General features: G+C 62.0%; 1 long non-coding RNA gene across 1 annotated transcript in view; it reads right to left on the bottom strand.

Annotated features, from left to right (window-relative positions):
- LOC148148291 (uncharacterized) overlaps window positions 1-23,448 on the bottom strand; it is a 30,519-nt gene extending 7,071 nt beyond the window's left edge. Inside the window, exons 1-2 of the long non-coding RNA XR_015759014.1 lie at window positions 23,401-23,448; window positions 18,374-18,627 (exon numbers count right to left, since the gene is read on the bottom strand). This is a non-coding gene — a long non-coding RNA (uncharacterized LOC148148291). The remainder of the gene's footprint in view (window positions 1-18,373; window positions 18,628-23,400) is intronic.
- Between the last annotated feature and the right edge of the window lie 18 nt (window positions 23,449-23,466).

Consider the following 23,466-nt stretch of genomic DNA (forward strand, 5'->3'; position numbering starts at 1 on the left):
CTGCCCCCCCCGCTCCCATCCTCGTCCAGCACTGCTCCCCACCCTCATCTAGCACTGCCACCCCATCCCCATCCAGCACTGGCCCCCACCCGCCCCATCCCCGTCCAACACTGCCATCCCATCCCCTTCCAGTACTGCCCCCCGCCCGCCATCCTCACCCAGCACTGCCACCCCATCCCTGTCCAGCACTGCCCCACCTACCCACATCCCAGTCTAAAACTGCCCCCTGCCCCCATCCTCGTCCAGTACTGCCCCCGCCCCCATCCCTGTCCAACACTGCCACCCCATCTCCTTCCAGCACTGCCCCCCGCCCACCATCCTCGTCCAGCACTGCCCCCCACCAGCCTTCATCCCCATCTAACACTGCCCCCCGCACCCCATCCACATCCAGCACTGCTCCCTCACCCCCCGTCCTTGTCCAGCAATGCCACCCCATCCCTGTCCAGCATTGCCCCCCACCAGCCTTCATCCCCATCTAACACTGCCCCCCGCCCCTCCATCCACATCCAGCACTGCTCCCTCACCCCCCCATCCTCGTCCAGCAATGCCACCCCATGCTCGTCCAACACTGCCCCCACATCCCCCCATCCTCGTCCAACACTGCTCCTCCCGCCCCAATCCTCGTCCAACACTGCTCCCCACCCCACCATCCTCGTCCAGCACTGCCACCCCATCCTCGTCCAGCACTGCAACTCTCCCACATCCCCATCATCGTCCAGCACTGCCCCCCTTCCACACCCCCATCCTCGACCAGCACTGCCCCCCTCTCGCACCCCCATCCTTGTCCAGCATTGCCACCCCATCCCCGTCCAGCACTGCCCCCCCCACCCCATCCTCATCCAGCACTGCCCCCCACCCGCCCCATCCCCGTCTAACACTGCCCCCTGCCCCCATCTCCGTCCAACTCTGCCACCCCATCCCCTTCCAGCACTGCCCCCCGCCCGCCATCCTCGCCTAGCACTGCCACCCCATCCCCGTCCAGCACTGCCCCCCACCAACCTCCATCCCAATCTAACACTGCACCTGCCCCCACCCCGACCAGCACTGCCCCCTCACCCCATCCTCGTCCAGCACTGTCCCCGCCTGCCCCCACCCCGACCAGCACTGCCCCCTCGCCCGCCATCCTCGCCTAGCACTGCCACCCCATCCCCGTCCAGCACTGCCCCCCACCAACCTCCATCCCAATCTAACACTGCACCTGCCCCCACCCCGACCAGCACTGCCCCCTCGCCTCATCCTCATCCAGCACTGTCCCCTGCCTGCCCCCACCCCGTCCAGCACTGCCCCCTCCCCCCATCCTCGTCCAGCACTGTCCCCCGCCTGCCCCCATCCCCGTCTAACACTACCCCCCCAGCACCCCCATCTCGTCCAGCACGGCACGCCACCCACCCCATCCCCGTCTAACACTGCCCCCACCCCCATTCCTGTCCAGCACTGCCCCCCGCCCCCATCCTCGTCCAGCACTGCCCGCTCCGCCATCCATTCTCGTCCAGCACTGCCACCCCATCCTCGTACAGCCCTGCCCCCCTCTCGCCCCCATCCTCCTCCAACAATGCCCCTCTCCCGCCCCCACCATCCTCGTCCAGAACTGCCCTCCCGCCCTCACATCCTCGTCCAACACTGTCCCCTGCACCCCCATCCACGTCCAACACTGCCATCACCCCCCCCATCCTCGTCCAGCACTGCCACCCCATCCTCGTCCAGCACTGTCCCCCGGTGCCCCCATCCACCTCCAGCACTGCCCCCCTCCCGCCCCCATCCTCCTCCAACACTGCCCCCCTCCCACCCCCCCATCCTCGTCCAGCACTGCCCTCCCGCCCCCACATCCTCGTCCAACACTGCCACCCCATTCTCGTCCAGCACTGCCCCCATCCCCCCATCCTCGTCCAGCACTGCTCCACTCCCGTCCCCATCCTCGTCCAGCAGTGCCCCCCACCCTCGTCCAGCGCTGCCACACCATCCCCATCCAGCACTGCCCCCCACCCGCCCCATCGCTGTCTAACACTGCCCCCCCGTCCCCCCATCCTCGTCCAGCACTGGCCCCCCACCTCCCCATCCTCGTCCAGCACTGCCCCCCTCCCACCCCACCATCCCCATCTAACACTGCCCCCGGCCCCCATCCCCATCCCCATCCAACACTGCCACCCCATCCCCATCCCCATCCAGCACTGCCCCCCACCCGCCCCCATCCCCGTCTAACACTGCCCCCGCTCCCATCCCCGTCCAACACTGCCAACCCATCCCCTTCCAGCACCGCCCCCTGCGCCCCATCCCCGTCCAACACTGCCCCCCGCTCCCTCATCCAACACTGCCCCCGCCCGACCCCCCAACTCTGTCCAGCACTGCCCCTGTCCCCTGCCCACCCCCATCCTCATCCAGGACTGACCCCTGCCTGCCCCATCCCCATCCAACACTGCCACCCCATCCCCATCCAGCACTGCCCCCCACCTGCCTCCATCCCCATCTAACACTGCCCCCGCTCCCATCCCCGTTCAACACTGCCAACCCATCCCCTTCCAGCACTGCCCCCTGCGCCCCATCCTCGTACAGCACTGCCAACCCATCCCCTTCCAGCACTGCCCCCTGCGCCCCATCCTCGTCCAGCACTGCCACCCCATCCCCATCTAGCATTGCCCCCCACCCGTCCCCATCCCCGTCCAACACTGCCCCCTGCCCGTCCCCCCATCCTTGTCCAGCACTGCCACCCACCACCCAACCCTGTCCAGCACTGCCCCTGCCTCCTGCCCGCCCCTATCCCCGTCCAACACTGCCCCACGACCCCACACCCCCGTCCAACACTGCCCCCGCCCCCCTATCCCCGTCCAACACTGCCCCCCGCCTGCCCCTCATCCTCGTCCAACACTGCCCCCCACCACCCAACCCTGTCCAGCACTGCTCCTGCCTCCCGCCCACCCCCATCCCCATCCAACACTGCCCCCCCGCCCCCAACCCCGTCCAACACTGCACCACGCCCCCCATTTTCGTCCAGCACTGCCCCCACATCCCTGTCCAGCACTGCCACCCACCACCCAGCCCTGTCCAGCACTGCCCCTGCCTCCTGCCCGCCCCTATCCCCGTCCAACACTGCCCCCCGCCCCCATCCCCTCCAACACTGCCCTCCGCCCCGCCATCCCCGTCCAACACTGCACCCCTTCCCCCATTTTCATCCAGCACTGCCCCCCGCCCGCCCCCTCATCCCTGTCCAACACTGCCCCCGCCCCCCATCCCCGTCCAACACTGCCCCCCCGCCCCTCCATCTCCATCCAACACTGCACCCCGCCCACCATTCTCATCCAGCAATGCCCCCGCCCGCCCCCTCATCCCCGTCAAACACTGCACCCACCACACATCCCCATCCAACACTGCCCCCCGCGCCCCCATCCCTGTCCAACACTGCCCCCGCCCCCTCATCCCCGTCCAACAATGCCACCCACCCACCCATCCTCGTCCAGCACTGCCCCCGCCTGCCCCCTCATCCCTATCCAACACTGCCCCCCACCCCACATCCCCGTCCAACACTGTCCCAGGCCCCCATTCTCGTCCAGCACTGCCCCCACCCGCCCCTCATCCCCCTCCAACACTGCCCCCGCCACACAACCCCATCCAACACTGCCCCCCGCCCCCCCATTCCCGTCTAACACTGCCCCGTCCCCTCATCCCCGTCCAACACTGCCCCCCGCCCCCCCATCCCGTCCAACACTGCACCCCGCCCACCATTCTTGTCCAGCACTGCCCCCGCCTGCCCCCTCATCCCCGTCCAACACTGCCCCTGCCACCCATCCCCATCCAACACTACCCCCCGCCCCCTCATCCCCGTCCAACACTGCCACCCACCCCCCCATCCCGTCCAACACTGCACCCCGCCCACCATTCTTGTCCAGCACTGCCCCCGCCCGCCCCCTCATCCCCGTCCAACACTGCCCCTGCCACCCATCCCCATCCAACATTACCCCCCGCCCCCTCATCGCCGTCCAATACTGCCACCCACCCCCCCATCCTCGTCCAGCACTGCCCCCGCCTGTCTCCTCATCCCCATCCAACACTGCCCCCCGTCCCCTCATCCCCATCCAACACTGCCCCCGCCCCCCATTCTCGTCCAGCACTGCCCCCGCCCACCCCTCATCCCCCTCCAACACTGCCCCCGCCACACAACCCCATCCAACACTGCCCCCCGACCCCCCATGTCTGTCCAACACTGCTCCCGCCCCTCATCCCCGTCCAACACTGCCCCCCAAACCACATCCTCATCCGCCTGCCCCCTCATCCCCGTCCAGCACTGCCCCCGTCCGCCCCCTCATCCCCCTCCAACACTGCCACCGCCACACAACACCATCCAACACTGCCCCCCGCCCCCATTCCCGTCTAACACTGCCCCGCCCCCTCATCCCCGTCCAACACTGCCCCCCGCACACCCATCCCGTCCAACACTGCACCCCGCCCATCATTCTTGTCCAGCACTGCCCCCGCCCACCCCCTCATCCCCGTCCAACACTGCCCCCGCCACCCAACCCCATCCAACACTGCCCCTCGCCCCCTCATCCTCGTCCAACACTGCCACCCACCCCGCCATCCTCGTCCAGCACTGCCCCTGCCTGTCTCCTCAACCCCATCCAACACTGCCCCCGCCCCACCATCCCTGTCCAACACTGCCCCCGCCCCCCATTCTCGTCCTGCACTGCCCCCGCCCACCCCCTCATCCTCCTCCAACACTGCCCCCGCCACACAACCCCATCCAACACTGCCCCCTGGCTCCCCCATACCCGTCCAACACTGCTCCCGCCCCTCATCCCCGTCCAACACTGCCCCACACCCCCATCCTCATACAGCACTGCCCCCGCCTGCCCCCTCATTCCTGTCCAACACTGCCCCTGCCCCCTCATCCCCGTCCAACACTGCCCCCCGCCCACCATCCCCGTCCAACACTGACACCTACCCCTCATCCCCGTCCAACACTGCACCCGCCCCCCATCCCTGTCCAACACTGCCTCCCGCCCTCCCGTCCCCATCCAACACTGCTCCCCGCCCCCTCATCCCCATCCAACACAGCCCCCGCCACCCATCCCTATCCAACACTGTCCCCCGCACCCCCTTCCCTGTCCAACACTACCCCCGCTCCCTCGTCCCCGTCCAACAATGCCACCCATCCACCCATCCTCGTCCAGCACTGCCCCCGCCACCCAACCCCATCCAACACTGCCCCTCGCCCCCTCATCCCCGTCCAACACTGCCACCCACCCCCCCATCCTCGTCCAGCACTGCCCCTGCCTGTCTCCTCAACCCCATCCAACACTGCCCCCCGCCCCACCATCCCTGTCCAACACTGCCCCCGCCCAACACTGCCCCCGCCCCCCATTCTCGTCCAGCACTGCCCCCACCCAGCCCCTCATCCTCCTCCAACACTGCCCCCGCCACACAACCCCATCCAACACTGCCCCCCGGCTCCCCCATACCCGTCCAACACTGCTCCCGCCCCTCATCCCCGTCCAACACTGCCCCACACCCCCATCCTCATACAGCACTGCCCCCGCCTGCCCCCTCATCCCTGTCCAACACTGCCCCTGCCCCCTCATCCCCGTCCAACACTGCCCCCCGCCCACCATCCCCGTCCAACACTGACACCTACCCCTCATCCCCGTCCAACACTGCACCCGCCCACCATCCCTGTCCAACACTGCCTCCCGCCCTCCCGTCCCCATCCAACACTGCTCCCCGCCCCCTCATCCCCATCCAACACAGCCCCCGCCACCCATCCCTATCCAACACTTTCCCCCGCACCCCCTTCCCTGTCCAACACTACCCCCGCTCCCTCGTCCCCGTCCAACAATGCCACCCATCCACCCATCCTCGTCCAGCACTGCCCGCGCCTGCCCCCTCATCCCCATCCAACACTGCCCCCCACCCCACATCCCCGTCCAACACTGCCCCCCGGCCCCCATTCTCGTCCAGCACTGCCCCCGTCCGCCCCCTCATCCCCCTCCAACACTGCCCCCGCCACACAACACCATCCAACACTGCCCCCCGCCCCCCATTCTCGTCTAACACTGCCCCGCCCCCTCATCCCCGTCCAACACTGCCCCCCGCACGCCCATCCCGTCCAACACTGCACCCCGCCCATCATTCTTGTCCAGCACTGCCCCCGTCCACCCCCTCATCCCCGTCCAATACTGCCCCCGCCACCCAACCCCATCCAACACTGCCCCTCGCCCCCCATCCCCGTCCAACACTGCCACCCACCCCCCCATCCTCGTCCAGCACTGCCCCTGCCTGTCTCCTCAACCCCATCCAACACTGCCCCCCGCCCCACCATCCCTGTCCAACACTGCCCCCGCCCCCTATTCTCGTCCAGCACTGCCCCCGCCCACCCCCTCATCCTCCTCCAACACTGCCCCCGCCACACAACCCCATCCAACACTGCCCCCCGGCTCCCCCATACCCGTCCAAAACTGCTCCCGCCCCTCATCCCCGTCCAACATGCCCCACACCCCCATCCTCATACAGCACTGCCCCCGCCTGCCCCCTCATCCCCGTCCAACACTGCCCCCCGCCCACCATCCCCGTCCAACACTGCCACCTACCCACCATCCCCGTCCAACATTGCCCCCCCCTTATCCCCGTCCAACAGTGCCCCCGCCCCCTCATCTCCGTCCAACACTGCACCCGCCCACCATCCCCGTCCAACACTGCCCCCCGCCCTCCCGTCCCCATCCAGCACTGCCCCCCGCCCACCATCCCCGTCCACCACAGTGCCCCGCCCCCTCATCCCCATCCAACACTGCACCCGCCCACCATCCCCGTCCAACACTGCCCCCCGCCCTCCCGGCCCCATCCAGCACTGCCCCCCACCCACCATCCCCGTCCACCACTGCCCCCTGCGTCCCCCATCCCCGTCTAACACTGCCCCCGCTCCCCATCCCCGTCCAACACTGCCCCCCGCTCCCATCCCTGTCAAACACTGCCCACGCCTCCTCATCCCCGTCCAACACTGCCCCCCACCTCCCCATCCTCATCCAGCACTGTTCCCGCCCCCCCATCCTCGTCCAGCACTGTCCCTCGCCTGCCCCCATCCCTGTCTAACACTGCCCCCCTGCACCCCATCCTCGTCCAGCACTGCCCCCCACCCGCCCCTATCCCCGTCTAACACTGCACCTAACCCCATCCCTGTCCAACACTGCTCCCGCCCACCCCCTCATCCCCGTCCAACACTGCCGCCCGCCCCCCCATCCCCGTCCAACACGCCCCCCGCCCCCCATCCCTGCCAAACACTGCCCCCGCCCCCTCATCCCTGTCCAACACTGCCCCCGCCCCCTCATCCCCGTCCAACATGGCCCCCCACCCCCCCATCCTCATCCAGCACTGCTCCCGCCCACCCCCTCATCCCCGTCCAACACTGCCCCCCGCCCACCATCCCCGTCCAACACTGCCACCTACCCACCATCCCCGTCCAACATTGCCCCCGCCCCCTTATCTCCTTCCAACAGTGATCCCACCCCCTCATCCCCGTCCAACAGTGCCCCCACCCCCTCATCCCCATCCAACACTGCACCCGCCCACCATCCCCGTCCAACACTGCCCCCCGCCCTCCCGTCCCCATCCAGCACTGCCCCCCACCCACCATCCCTGTCCACCACTGCCCCCCGCTCCCATCCCTGTCAAACACTGCCCCCGCCACCTCATCCCCGTCCAACACTGCCCCCCACCTTCCCATCCTCATCCAGCACTGCTACCGCCCACCCCCTCATCCCCGTCCAACACTGCCCCCGCCCCCTCATCCCCATCCAGCACTGCTCCGTCGCCCCCATCCTCGTCCAGCACTGTCCCCCGCCTGCCCCCATCCCTGTCTAACACTGCCCCCCCGCACCCCATCCTCGTCCAGCACTGCCCCCCACCCGCCCCATCCCCGTCTAACACTGCACCTAACCCCATCCCTGTCCAACACTGCTCCCGCCCACCCCCTCATCCCCGTCCAACACTGTCCCCCGCCCACCATCCCCGTCCAACACTGCCACCTACCCACCATCCCCGTCCAACATTGCCCCCGCCCTCTTATCTCCTTCCAACAGTGCCCCCACTCCCTCATCCCCATCCAACAGTGCCCCTACCCACCATCCCCGTCCAACACTGCCCCCCGCCCTCCCGTCCCGATCCAGCACTGCCCCCCCACCCACCATCCCTGTCTAATACTGCCCCCCGCACCCCATCCTCGTCCAGCACTGCCGCCACCCGCCCCTATCCCCATCTAACACTGCACCTAACCCCATCCCCGTCCAACACTGCCCCCCTAACCCCATCCTCATCCAGCACTGCCCCCGCCTGCCCCCTCATCCCCGTCCAACACTGCCACCTACCCACCATCCCCGTCCAACACTGCCACCTACTCACCATCCCCGTCCAACATTGCCCCCGCCCCCTTATCCCCGTCCAACAGTGCCCCTGCCCCCTCATCCCTGTCCAACACTGCACCTGCCCACCATCCCCGTCCAATACTGCCCCCCGCCCTCCCGTCCCCATTGGGCATTGCCCCCTGCCCACCATCCCCATCCACCACTGCTCTCCGCGCCCCCCTTCCCCATCTAACACTGCCCCCGCCCCCATCCCCGTCCAACACTGCCCCCCGCACTCCCATCCCTGTCAAACACTGCCCCCGCTCCCTCATCCCCGACCAACACTGCTCCCGCCCCCTCATCCCTGTCCAACACTGCCCCCCGCCCACCATCCCCGTCCAAAACTGCCACCTACCCACCATCCCCGTCCAACATTGCTCACCGCCCTCCCGCCCCATCCAGCACTGCCCCCCGCCCACCATCCCTGTCCACCACTGCCCCCGCGCCCCCCATCCCCGTCTAACTGCCCCCCACCCCATCCCCGTCCAACACTGCCCCCCGCCCCCATCCCTGTCAAACACTGCCCCCGCCCCCTCATCCCCGTCTAACACTGCCCCCCACCCCCCATCCTCATCCAGCACTGCTCCCGCCCACCCCCTCATCCCCGTCCAACACTGCCCCCGCCGTCTCATCCCCATCCAGCACTGTTCCCTCGCCCCCATCCTCGTCCAGCACTGTCCCCCACCTGTCCCCATCCCTGTCAAACCTTGCCCCCCGCACCCCACCCTCATCCAACACTGCCCCCCACCCGCCCCTATCCCCGTTTAACACTGCACCTAACCCCATCCCTGTCCAACACTGCTCCCGCCCACCCCCTCATCCCCGTCCAACACTGCCCCCCGCCCCCCATCCCCGTCCAACACTGCCCCCCGCCCCCCATCCCTGCCAAACACTGCCCCTGCCCCCTCATCCCTGTCCAACACTGCCCCCGCCCCCTCATCACCGTCCAACACGGCCCCCCACCCCCCCATCCTCATCCAGCACTGCTCCCGCCCACCCCCTCATCCCCGTCCAACACTGCCCCCCGCCCACCATCCCCGTCCAACACTGCCACCTACCCACCATCCCCGTCCAACATTGCCCCCGCCCCCTTATCTCCTTCCAACAGTGATCCCACCCCCTCATCCCGTCCAACAGTGCCCCCGCCCCCTCATCCCCATCCAACACTGCACCCGCCCACCATCCCCGTCCACCACTGCCCCCCGTGCCCCCCATCCCCGTCTAACACTGCCCCGCCCCCCATCCCCGTCCAACACTGCCCCCCGCTCCCATCCCTGTCAAACACTGCCGCCGCCCCTCATCCCCGTCCAACACTGCCCCCCACCTCCCCATCCAGCACTGCTCCCACCCACCCCCTCATCCCCGTCCAACACTGCCCCGCCCCCTCATCCCCATCCAGCACTGCTCCCTCGCCCCCATCCTCGTCCAGCACTGTCCCCCGCCTGCCCCCATCCCTGTCTTACACTGCCCCCCGCACCCCATCCTCGTCCAGCACTGCCCCCCACCCGCCCCTATCCCCGTCTGCACCTAACCCCATCCCTGTCCAACACTGCTCCCGCCCACCCCCTCATCCCCGTCCAACACTGCCCCCCGCCCACCATCCCCGTCCAACACTGCACCTACCCACCAACCCCGTCCAACATTGCCCCCGCCCTCTTATCTCCTTCCAACAGTGCCCCCACCCCCTCATCCCCATCCAACAGTGCCCCTACCCACCATCCCCGTCCAACACTGCCCCCCGCTCTCTCGTCCCGATCCAGCACTGCCCCCCACCCACCATCCCCGTCCACTACTGCCCACTGCGCCCCCCATCCCTGTCTAACACTGCCCCCTGCACCCCATCCTCGTCCAGCACTGCCCCCACCCACCCCTATCCCCATCTAACACTGCACCTAACCCCATCCCCGTCCAACACTGCCCCCCAAACCCCATCCTCATCCAGCACTGCCCCCGCCTGCCCCCTCATCCCTGTCCAACACTGCCCCCCGCCCACCATCCCCGTCCAACATTGCCCCCACCCCCTTATCCCCGTCCAACAGTGCCCCCGCCCCCTCATCCCTGTCCAACACTGCACCTGCCCACCATCCCCGTCCAATACTGCCCCCCGCCCTCCCGTCCCCATTGGGCATTGCCCCCTGCCCACCATCCCCATCCACCACTGCTCCCCGCGCCCCCCTTCCCCGTCTAACACTGCCCCCCGCCCCCCATCCCCGTCCAACACTGCCCCCCGCACCCCCATCCCTGTCAAACACTGCCCCCGCTCCCTCATCCCCGACCAACACTGCTCCCGCCCCCTCATCCCCGTCCAACACTGCCCCCCGCCCACCATCCCCGTCCAAAACTGCCACCTACCCACCATCCCCGTCCAACATTGCCCCCCGCCCTCCCGTCCCCATCCAGCACTGCCCCCCGCCCACCATCCCTGTCCACCACTGCCCCCGCGCGCCCCATCCCCGTCTAACACTGCCCCCCGCCCCCATCCCTGTCAAACACTGCCCCCGCCCCCTCATCCCCGTCTAATACTGCCCCCCACCCCCCATCCTCATCCAGCACTGCTCCCGCCCACCCCCTCATCCCCATCCAGCACTGCTCCCTCGCCCCCATCCTCGTCCAGCACTGTCCCCCACCTGTCCCCATCCCTGTCTAACACTGCCCCCCCGCACCCCATCCTCGTCCAGCACTGCCCCCCACCCGCTCCTATCCCCGTCTAACACTGCACCTAACCCCATCCCTGTCCAGCACGGCCCCCCCCCGCCACCCCATCCTCGTCCAACACTGCCCCCCAACCCCATTCTTGTCCAGCACTGCCCCCTGCGCCCCCATCCTCATCTAGTACTGCCCCCTGACCCCATCCTCATTCAGCACTGCCACCCTCTCGCCCCCTCCTCCTCCAACACTGCCCCCCTCCTGCCACCATCCTCGTCCAGCACTGCCCTCCCGCCCCCACATCCTCATCCAACACTGCCCCCCCTGCACCTCCATCCACGTCTAACACTGACTCCCTGCCCCCCATCCTCGCCCAGCACTGCCACCCCATCCTCGTCCAACACTGCCCCCCGCCCCCATCATCATCCAACTCTGCCCCGCTCCCGCTCCCCATCCTCATCCAGCAGTGCCTCCCACCCTCGTCCAGCACTGTCACACCATCCCCATCCAGCAGTGCCCCCCCACCCTCGTCCAGCACAGCCCCCCGGCTCCTCCATCCTCGTCCAGCACTGCCACCTCATCCCCATCCAGCACTGCCGCCCCATCCTCGTCCAGCACTGCCCCCCTCCCGCCCCCCATCCTCATCCAGCACTGCCCCCTCCTGCGTCCCCCATTCCCATCCAGCACTGCCCCCCCCGCCACCCCATCCTCATTCAGCACCACCCCCCCATCCTCGTCCAGCACTACCCCCGGACCACCATCCTCGTCCAGCACTGCCCACTGCCACCCCATCCTCATCCAGCACCGCCCCCATCCTCGTCCAGCACTGCCCACCGCCACCCCATCCTGATCCAGCACTGCACCCCCATCCTCGTCCAGCACTGCCCCCCGTACCACCATCCTCGTCCAGCACTGCCCCCCTACCCCCAATCCTTGTCCAGCACTGCCGCCCTATTCCCATCCAGCACTGCCCCCCCAACCGCCGCCATCCCCGACTAACACTACACCCTGCCCCCATACTTGTCCAACATTGCCCCCCACCCCTATCCAGCACTGCCCCCCGCCTGCCATCCTCATCCAGCACTTGCCACCCAATCCCTGTCCAGCACTGCCCCCAACCCGCCATATCCACGTCCAGCACTGCCCCCCACACCCCCATCCTTATCCAGCACTGCCATCCCATCCTCGTCTAGCACTACCCCCCGCCCACCCCCATTCTCGTCCACCACTGCCCCCCACCCCTGTTGAACACTGCACCTGCCCCAAAGCCGTCCAGCACCGCCCCCTCGCCCCCATCCTCATCCAGCACTGTCCCCCAACTGCCCCCACCCCGTCCAGCACTGCCCCCTCGCCCCCATCCTTGTCCAGCACTGTCCCCCGCCTGCCCCCATCCACGTCTAACACTGCCCCCCCCGCACCCCCATCCTCGTCCAGCACTGCCCCCCACCCATCCCCATCTAACACTGCCCCCAACCCCATCCCTGTCCAGCACTGCCCCCCGCCCCCAACCTCGTCCAGCACTGCCCCCCACCCCCATCCTTGTCCAGCACTGCACCCCCCGCACCCTCATCCACGTCCAACACTGCCCCCCCTGCCCCCCATCCTCATCCAGCACTGCCACTCCATCCTCGTCCAGCACTGCACGCCCGCTCCCCCATCATCGTCCAGCACTGCCCCACTGCCACCCCCATCCTCGTCCAGCAGTGCCCCCCCACCCTCGTCCAGCACTGCCACACCATCCCCATCCAGCACTGCCCCCACCCATCTCATCGCCGTCTAACACTGCCTCCCCGCCCCCCATCCTCGTCCAGCACTGCCCCCCCCTGCCCCCACATCCTCGTCCAGCACTGCCTCCCTCCCGCCACCCCATCCCCGTCTAATACTGCCTCCCGCCCCATCCCCATCCAACACTGCCACACATCCTCGTCTAGCACTGCCTCCCTCCCGCCCCCCCATCCCCGTCTAACACTGCCCCCGCCCCCATCCAACACTGCCACCCCATCCCCTTCCAGCACTGCCCCCCACCTCCCATCCTCGTCCAGCACTGCCACTTTCTCCTTGTCCAACACTGCACCCTCACCCCCCATCCTCATCCAGCACTGCCCCCTCCCGTCCCCCATCCTCATCCAACACTGCCCTCCCACCCCACATTGTCGTCCAGCACTGCCCCCCCTCCCACCCCCCCATCTTCGTGCAGAACTGCCCCCCCTCTTGCCCCCCCATCCTCGTCCAGCACTGCCACCCCATCCCTGTCCAGCACTGTCTCCCACCCCCCATCCTCGTCCAGCACTGCCACCCCATCCCCATCCAGCACTGCGCCCACCTGCCCCCATCCCCGTCTAACACTGCCCCCGCCCCCATCCTCGTCCAACACTGCCCCCTCACCCCCATCCTTGTCGAGCACTGCCATCCCATTCCTATCCAGCACTGCCCCCTAATCGCCACCATCCCCATCTAACACTACCCCCGCACCCATCCTCGTCCAACACTGCCCGCCACTCCCATCCCCATCCAGCACTGCCCCCCGCCCTTCATCTCCGTCCAACACTGCCCCCACCCCCTCATCCCCGTCCAACACTGCCCCCCCACCTCCCATCCCATCCAGCACTGCCCCCACCCACCATCCCCATCTAACACTGCCCTCCGCCCCTCATCCCCGTCCAAAACTGCCCCCCCCGCCCACCCCCATCCCCGTACAACACTGCCCCCGCCCACCATCCCCGTCCAACACTGCCCACTCGCCCCCTCATCCCATTCCAACACTGCCCCCCACCCCCATCCAACACTGCCCCCAGACCCCTCATCCCCATCCAACACTGCCCCCCCACCTCCCATCCCCATCCAGCACTGCCCCCACCCACCATCCCCATCTAAGACTGCCCTCCGCCCCTCATCCCCGTCCAAAACTGCCCCCCCGCCCACCCCCATCCCCGTACAACACTGCACCCGCCCACCATCCCTGTCCAACACTGCCCACCCGCCCCCTCATCCCCGTCCAACACTGCCCCCCCACCCCCATCCAACACTGCCCCCAGCCCCCTCATCCCCATCCAACACTGCCCCCCACCTCCCATCCCCATCCAGCACTGCTCCTGCCCACCATCCCCGTCCAAGACTGCTCCCTACCCCCTCATCCCCGTCCAACACTGCCCCCGGCCCACCCCCATCCAATACTGCCCTCGCCCACCATCCCCGTCCAACTGCCCCTCCCCCTCATCCCCGTCCAAAACTGCCCCCTGCCTGCCCCCATCCCCTTCCAACACTGCTCCAGCCCCCTCATCCTCATCCAACACTGTCCCCCGCCCACCCACCAACCCGTCCAACACAGCCCCCTCGCCCTCCCATCCCCATCCAACACTGTCCCCCGCCCCCTCATCCCCATCCAACACTGCCCCCTGCCCGCCCACCATCCCTGCCCTCTCATCCCTGTCCAGCACTGCCACCGCCACCCCCAACCCTGTCCAGCATTGCCCCTGCCCCCTGCCCACCCCCATCCTCGTCCAGAACTGACCCCCTCCCACAATCCCCATCCTCGTACAGCACTGCCACCCCATCCTCTTCCAGAACTGCCCCTTACCGTCCCCCCATCCCTCGTCCAGCACTGCCACCCCATCCTCGTCCAGCACTGCCCCCCTCCCACACCCCCATTCTCATCCTGCATTCCCCCCCCTCTCGCCCCCCATCCTCGTCCAGCACTGCCACCCCATCCTCTTCCAGAACTGCCCCTTCCCCCCCTCCCATCCTCGTTCAGCACTGCCCCTCCCACCACCCCATCCTTGTCCAGCACTGCCCCCCACCCTCATCCAGCACTGCCACCCCCTCCCCATCCAGCACTGCCCCCCACCCGCCCTATCGCCGTCTAACACTGTTCCCCCGACCCCATCCTCGTCCAGCACGGTCCCCCTCCCACTCCCCCCACCCTCGTCCAGCACTGCCCTCCCGCACCCCCATCCCCGTCTAACACTGCCCCCCACCCCCATCCCCATCCAACACTGCCCCCCACCTGCTCCCATTCCCGCCCAACACTGTCACCCCATCCCCTTCCAGCACTGCCCCCGCCCCCCCTCGTCCAGCACTGCCACCCCCTCCTCTTCCAACGCTGTGCCCTCACACCCCATCCTCGTCTAACACTGCCTCCCATCCCCATCCTCTTCCAGCACTGCCCCCTCCCGTCCCCCCATCCTTGTCCAACACTGCCCTCTCGCCCCCATCCTCGTCCAGCACTGCCCCCCTCTTGCCCCCCCATCCCCGTCTAGCACTGCCACTCCATTCCCATCCAGCACTGCCCCCCAACCGCCCCCATCCCCGTCTAACACTACCTCGCTCCCATCCTCACCCAACATTACCCCCCGCCCACCATCTCCGTCCAACACTGCCCCCGCCCCCTCATCCACGTCCAACACTGCCCCCACCCCCTCATCCCCGTCCAACACTGCCCCCGCCTGTGCCCCCAACCCTGTCCAGCACTGCCCCCGCCCCCTGTCCGCCCCATCCTCGTCCAGCACTGCCCCCCTCTCGCCGCCCCATCCTCGTCCAGCACTGCCATCCCATCCTCATCGAACACTGCCCCCTCACCCCCCATCCTCATCCAACACTGGCCCCAACCTCCCATCCTCGTCCAGCACTGCCACCCCATCCTCATCCAGCACTGCCCCCCCCCCACACCCCCATCCTCGTCCAGCACTGCCCCCCCTCGACCCCCATCCCCGTCCAACACTGCCCCCCGCCCCCCATCCCCGTCCAACACTGCCCCCACCCCCTCATCCCCATCCAACATTGCCCCCGCCCGCCCCCAACCCTGTCCAGCACTGCCCCCGCCCCCTGCCCGCCCCATCCTCGTCCAGAACTGACCCCGTCCCACACCCCCATCCTCGTCCAGCACTGCCCCCCTCTCGCCGCCCCATCCTCATCCAGCACTGCCACCCCATCCTCATCGAACACTGCCCCCTCACCCCCCATCCTCGTCCAACACTGCCCATGCCCCTAATCCTCGTCCAACACTGCCCCCCAAACTATCCTCGTCCAGCACTGCCACCCCATCCTCATCCAGCACTCCCCCCACACCCCCATCCTCGTCCAGCACTGCACCCCCCCTCGACCCCCATCCTCGTCCAGCACTGCCACCCCATCCCCGTCCAACACTGCCCCACCACCCCTACCCAGCCCCCACCCGCCCCATCCCCATCTAACACTGCTCCCGTCCCCATCCTTGTCCAACACTGCCACGTCACCCCCATCCTCGACCAGCACTGCCACCCCATTCCCATCCAGCACAGCCCCCCAATCTCTGACCCACCCGTCCCATCCCTATCTAACACTGCACCCCGCCCCCATCCCCGTCCAACACTGCCCCCCGCCCCCCCATCCCCGTCCAACACTTCCTCCGCCCCCTCATCCCCGTCCAACACTGCCCCCGCCAGCGCCCCCAACCCTGTCCAGCACTGCCCCTGCCCCCTGCCCGCCCCCATCCTCATCCAGAACTGACCCCCTCCCACACCCCCCATCCTCGTTCAGCACTGTCCCCCTCTCGCCCGCCCATCCTCATCCAGCACTGCCACCCCATCCTCATCGAACACTGCACCCTCACCCCGATCCTCGTCCAACACTAACCCCGCCCCAATCCTCGTCCAACACTGCCCCCCACCCCCCCATCCTCGTCCAGCACTGCCACCCCATCCTCATCCACCACTGCACCCCCCACATCCCCATCCTCATCCAGCACTGCCCCCCTTGACCCCATCCTCGTCCAGCACTGCCACCCCATCCCCGTCCAACACTGCCCCCACCCCCCCATCCTCGTCCAGCACTGCCCCCCACGCGCCCCCATCCCTAACACTGCACACGCCACCACCCCGTCCAGCACTGTACCCCGCCTGCCCCCACCCCCGTCCAGCACTGCTCCCTCGCCCCATCCTCGTTCAGCACTGTCTCCCGCCTGCCCCCATCCCTGTCTAACACTGCCCCCACACCCATCCCTGTCCAGCACTGCCCCCGCCCCGATCACCGTCCAGCACTGCCACCCCGCCCCCATCCCTGTCTAACACTGCCCCCGCCCCACCCCCATCCAGCACTGCTCCCCCCACTCCCATCCCCATCCAGCACTGCCCCCGACCCCTGCCCGCGCCCCCATCCCCATCCAGCAATGCCCCCACCTGCCCCCCACCCAGCCCCCCATCCTCATCCAGCACTGCCCCCCGCCTGCTCCCACATCGTACAGCACTGCCCCCCGCCTGCCCCACCCCTATCCAGCACTGACCCCCCGCCCACCCTATCCCTGTCTAACACTGCCCCTGCCCCCCTGTCCAGCACTGCTCCCTCACCCCCCATCCTCATCCAGCATTGCCCCCGCCCACCACCCATCCTCGTCCAGTTGCCTCCCTCCATTGTCGTCCAGCACTGCGCCCCCCCCCCCGTCACCCTATCCCCATCCAGCACTGCCCCCGCCCCCTCTCGGGACAGCTGGATTAGACACTAACAATAAGACTGCAGCTGCTGCCTTTGTGGTGTAAGTCTCCAAATAGCACACGCAGCCACATCCACACACACAACTTTTTGACAGGTTCCACCTCTGCTCTGTTCAGGACAATGTTGGTCAGATTATCTGGGTAATGGGGTAGGGAATTGAGGGTACACCCCTCTGTAGAACTCCAGGGAAAGTGTGGGGAGAGAGAGAGAGAGAGAGAGAGGGCGGGTGGTCAGTCATTTGGAGATGGTGCCTGTTTAATCACTGTAAACAAAAGACGTGATCACTGTTGGAAACAAATCGTTGATGTAATGTTTCTAACGGACCTTGAGATCTCCTTCGGATAGTCCTATTTTCAGATAATTGATATTTGGATAATCAAGGTTCCTCTGTAAAGAGAAGGCAATGCAGAGATCGTGCACGGTTAGTGGTGTGGAAGAGAGAGGTGACAACACAGGTGAGTGAAGAACTTGACCCAACTTGAACTTAGCCAAAAAGAGTAAGATTCAGATCAAACGGTTTTATCTAGTATGTAGCGAGAAAAATTATATCATAATCAGCAAATACATCAAGTCACAAAAATCTTACAGGCCTGACAGGTTACCTGACTTTCTTTCACCAGCATGTTTGAATTGAACACGTTTTGAAAACTATGGTGGAGAAGACAATTCTCCCTTAAGCCTTTGATAACATTCTTTTCATCATGAATCTACTTCGTGCTGTTAGCATCAAAAATTTTCAGATGAATTATCTTTAACAATCTTCATCTCAAATAAACACACACTCCAGTAAATTTTCCAATCAGCTTTAAAAACTAAAAGTCTCAATTTAGTCTAAATTAAAGTCATATCATCTCTCTATAATACTGAAGTATATTCCTTACCAGGAATACAAGACAATCCACCAAGGCCACAGTTTCAAGGGTGGCTCATTAACTGAGACCTCAAAAAGAAAATGGTTACCACAGTTAAGATTACTGGTATATGCCTATTCCAGTCAGTATGGCAATTAGATGCACATATTTCCTTGGGATCGAGGGGGAGGGGGAGTTTTAAGGCAGCAAACCCATACACAGCCACGTAGCATGGACGGATGAATTTATAAAAGAGTAAGGATCCTTGAGCGGTCCTTGGAGATCTATAAAGAGAGAAAATAAGGAAGTATATTACTGTATATGGATGTATGAATATGGCCTATTTCCGTGCCTTTCAGTCCCTCAAGCCTGCAATTCAATAAGACCATGACAGACCTGCTTGTATAAAGCTGCATTTCTGCTTGCCCTCATAACATTTTACCTCCATGCTTCATAATAATCTACCTCTGTCTTAAAAATATTCAAGGACTTTATTTCAACCATATTTTAAGGAAGCATGTTCCAAAGATTCATGACCCTGAGAAAAAAATGTTGCCTCATCTCTGTTTAAATATCCAACCCTTGATTGTTTAACAATGACCCCCAGGTTCTAAGTTCTCTCGTAACAGGAACCATGCTATTCACATCAACTCTGTCAAGACTCTTCAGAATCTTATGTTTCAATCAAGTTGTCTCTTACTCTTCTAAACTCCTCCGTATACAAGCCTAGCTTGTCCAAATTTTCCATTAGACAATCTGTCTATTCCAGATAATAGTCTAGTAAACATTCTCTTAACCACTTCCAATGCATTTACATCCTTACTTAAATGAGGGTGAGGTGCCGGAAGACTGGAGGTTGGCCAACGTGGTGCCACTCTTTAGGAAGAGTAGTAAGGACAAGCCAGGGAACTATAGACCAGTGAGCCTGACGTCGGTGGTGGGCAAGTTGTTGGAGGGAATCCTGAGGGACAGGATGTACATGTACTTGGAAAGGCAAGGACTGAATAGGGATAGTCAGCACGGCTTTATGCGTGGGAAATCATGTCTCATAAACTTGATTGAGTTTTTCAAGAAGTGGGCGGCACGGTGGCACAGTGGTTAGCACTGCTGCCTCACAGCGCCAGAGACCCGGGTTCAATTCCCGCTTCAGGCGACTGTCTGTGTGGAGTTTGCACATTCTCCCCGTGTCTGTGGGTTTCCTCTGGGTGCTCTGGTTTCCTCCCACAGTCCAAAAATGTGCAGGTTAGGTGAATTGGCCATGCTAAATTGCCCGTAGTGTTAGGTGAAGGGGTAAATGTAGGGGTCTGGGTGGGTTGCGCTTCGACAGGTCGGTGTGAACTTGTTGGGCTGAAGGGCCTGTTTCCACACTGTAAGTAATCTAATCTAAAGTAACAAAAAGGATTGATGAGGGCAGAATGGTAGATATGACCTACATGGAGTTCAATAAGGCTTTCGACAAGGTTCCCCATGGGCGACTGGTTAGCAAGGTTAGATCTCACAGAATACAGGGAGAACTCGCCATTTGGATATAGAACTGGCTCAAAGGTAGAAGACAGAGGGTGGTGGTGGACAGTTGTTTTTCAGACTGGAGGCCTATGACCAGTGGAGTGCCACAAGGATCGGTGCTGGATCCTCTACTTTTCATCATTTACATAAATGATTTGGATGTGCGCATAAGAGGTATAGTTAGTAAGTTTGCAGATGACACCAAAATTGGAGGTGTAGTGGACAGCAAAGAAGGTTACCTCAGATTACAACAGGATCTTGACCAGATGGGCCAATGGGCTAAGAAGTGGCAGATGGAGTTTAATTCAGATAAATGTGAGGTGCTGCATTTTGGGGAAGCAAATCTTAGCAAGACTTATACATTTAATGGTAAGGTCCCTGAGAATGTTGCTGAACAAAGAGATCTTCAAGTGAAAGTTCATAGCTCCTTGAAAGTGGAGTCGCAGGTAGATAGGATAGTGGAGAAGGCATTTGGTATGTTTTTTTTATTGGTCAGAGTATTGAGTACAGGAGTTGGGAGGTCATGTTGTGGCTGTACAGAATATTGGTTCGGCCACTGTTGGAATACTGCATGCAACTCTGGGCTCCTTCCTATCGGAAAGATGTTGTGAAACTTGAAAGTGTTCAGAAAAGATTTAGAAGGATGTTGCCAGGGTTGGAGGATTTGAGCTATGGGGAGAGGTTGAACAGGCTGGGGCTGTTTTTCCTGGAGCGTCGGAGGCAAAGGGGTGACCTGATAGAGGCTTACAAAATTATGAGGGGCATGGATAGGATAAATAGACAAAGTCTTTTCCCTGTGGTTGGGGACTCCAGAACTAGAAGGCATAGGTTTAGGGTTAGAGGGGAAAAATATAAAAGGGACCTAAGGGGCAACTTTTTCATGCAGAGGGTGGTACGTGTATGGAATGAGCTGCCAGAGGAAGTGAAGGAGGCTGGTACAATTGCAACATTTAAATGGGTATAAGAGTAGGAAGGGTTTGGACGGATATGGGCCAGGTGCTGGTAGGTGGGACTAGATTGGGTTGGGATATCTGGTCGGCATGGATGGGTTGGACCGAAGGGTCTGTTTCCATGCTGTACATCTCTGTGACTCTATAACTCTAAGTGACAAAATGCCATGCACAGGTGTAGTCTTGCATAACTCTGCATAACTGAAGCACAACTTTCCTATTTTTATATTTAATTCCCTTGGTGATAAATGAGCCGAAAAGTGCAGTCATAGAAAAGCACAGCAGATCAGGCAGCATTTGAGGAGCAGGAGAATCAACATTTTGGGCATTAGCCCTTCATCAGGAATATTGAGAAATTTTGAAGGAAAAGTTGTTGAGGGTGATGACCAGTTCTGCCAATCGAATGAGTGTGACAATGGAGGGATATTGGTTGGATCAGCGGGAGAGGAGGAAACAGAGGGCTTGAAGGCCTTTATCATGGCAGAAGGAAGTGTACAGGGACTGGATGTCCATGGTAAAGGTGAGGCACTATGGGCAGGGGAAACAAAAGCCATGGGTGAGATGAAGGGTGTAGATACTGTCCGGAATGTATGTGGGACTTCCTGGACCAAGGAATCCAGGACGGTGTAATGATATTAGGTGATATGTTCGGTGAGGCAGGAACAGGTGGAAATGATGTATCGACCAGGGAAGTCAGATTTGTCAATTTTGGGTGAAAGGTAGAACTAGGCAGTGCAGTGTTCCGGGACAATGAAGTCAGAGGCTGTGGATGGGAAATCAACTGAGGTGACGAGGTTATGGATTGTCTTGGAGATGATGGTTTGGTGATGGGAATTGGGGTCATGGTCATGGGGACAGTCGCAGCAGGTGTCCGTGAGTTGGCGCCTGGCTTCAGCGGTGTAGAGGTTGTTGCACCAAACTACCACTGCGCACCCCAACCTGTTGGCTGGTTTAGTGGTGAGTTTAGGGTTGGAGTTGGGGGGGGAGCTGCATCTTGTGAGGAGAAGAGGTTGGAGTAGGTGAGAGGGGTTGACAGGTTGAGGTGGTCAATGTCACGGTGGCAGTTGAAGATAAAGAGGTTGAGGGGAGGTAACAGACCAGCTTGGGGTGTCCAAGTGGATGGAGTGTGTTAGAGGCAGGAAAAGGGGTTCTCGGAAGGTGGGTGAGAGTTCCAATGGAAAAAGTAAGCAGGAAGGGGGAAGGAAAGTTTGATGTTGCAACGTGTTTGGAATTTATTGACCTGGGAATGTAGTGGGATGAAGGTGAGACCTTTACTGAGGACTGACCATTCACCGTCAGCGAGAGGGAAGTCTGGGGGAATGGTAAAAACTCAGCAGGGCTGGGAGTTAGGATCTGGTATAGTTAGCTTTCCCAATTCCTGCTGTAACTGCATTAAGTTTTACAACTCATGTACAAGACCAACCAGATCCCTCTGCGTTTGTACCTCTAAAATATCTCATCATTTAATAACATTTTTAAAAAATCTTTCCTGCTAAAATGGACAATTTCACATTTTACCAAATGTATTGACATCAAAGGGCTGTAACAGATGAGTGTAACAGTTGCCCTTTGGGTGAGATGTTAAACTGAGGCCTTGCCTGTATGGCACTCAGTGTATTTAACAGATTACTGTTTTGAAGGGGAACTGGTGTTCTGCAAAGTTATTATTTATTTTCAATTACCATGAAAACAAATGATCCGGTCATTATCATATTATGGTATGTGGGAGCTTGCTGTATGAAAACTGGCAAATTCCTCATGCAGTAACTGCAATTCAACGCTTCATTGGCTGTTAAATGCATTCAGACCTCCTGAGATAGAGTCATAGAGATATACAGCATGGAAGCAGACCCTTCGGTCCAACCCATCCATGCCGACCAGATATCCCAACTCAATCTCGTCCCATGTAATTTTAATGGAAAAAACAAAGAACTGTGGATGCTTGGAAGGAGAAATAAAACAGAAATTGCTAGAAAAACTCAACAGGTCTGGCAGCACCCTGGAGAGAAAGTGGGGTCAGGATACACTGATTCCTTCAGAACTCCTCTGCTTTCACTCCACTGATGCTGCCAGACAATTTCTGGTAGTGTTTGATTTATAGCATCCGCAGATCTTTCGGTTTTTATCCACAGTAGTTAGTTTTTATTTAAAAATAAAAAAAAATAAAATCACACACTGGCACAAGATCTCAGGAGGTCTGAGTGCATGTAACAGCCCATGAAACACTGAAATGGGATTGCTCCCGGAATGATTTGTGAGTTTTCACACAGCAGTGTGAGTTTCTGCAGCAATTTCAGCTTGTGTATGTAATTTTAATGTTTCACTTGTATTTATCTTTATGAAGATAATGAAATCCGCATTCACGAATCACCCTTAACTGAGGATGGCTCCTAGTTAAACAAACTCCGAAATTCAAATTCTCATTTTCAACTCTTTAACGGTTTCTATTACCTTCCCTGTTTCTGTTACTTTTCCCAGACCTTTTGAGAGCTCTATCCCCCAACTGAGTCTCCCCGATCAGAATAATTTGCCAAAAAGTGACTACCAACAAACAAGGTTAATTGTAGGTTTTCTTTAAAACAAAACAGATGACTAAACCACCTTAATTTCTCTTGAAAGTGTAAATCAGACTACGACTGTCGAGCTGAGTGAACCAAGCACGGATAC

Source organism: Chiloscyllium plagiosum, unplaced genomic scaffold (genome assembly GCF_037043375.1).
Source record: "Chiloscyllium plagiosum isolate Xiang-an unplaced genomic scaffold, Cpla_swu_hap1 HiC_scaffold_13, whole genome shotgun sequence".
NCBI classification, from domain to species: domain Eukaryota; kingdom Metazoa; phylum Chordata; class Chondrichthyes; order Orectolobiformes; family Hemiscylliidae; genus Chiloscyllium; species Chiloscyllium plagiosum.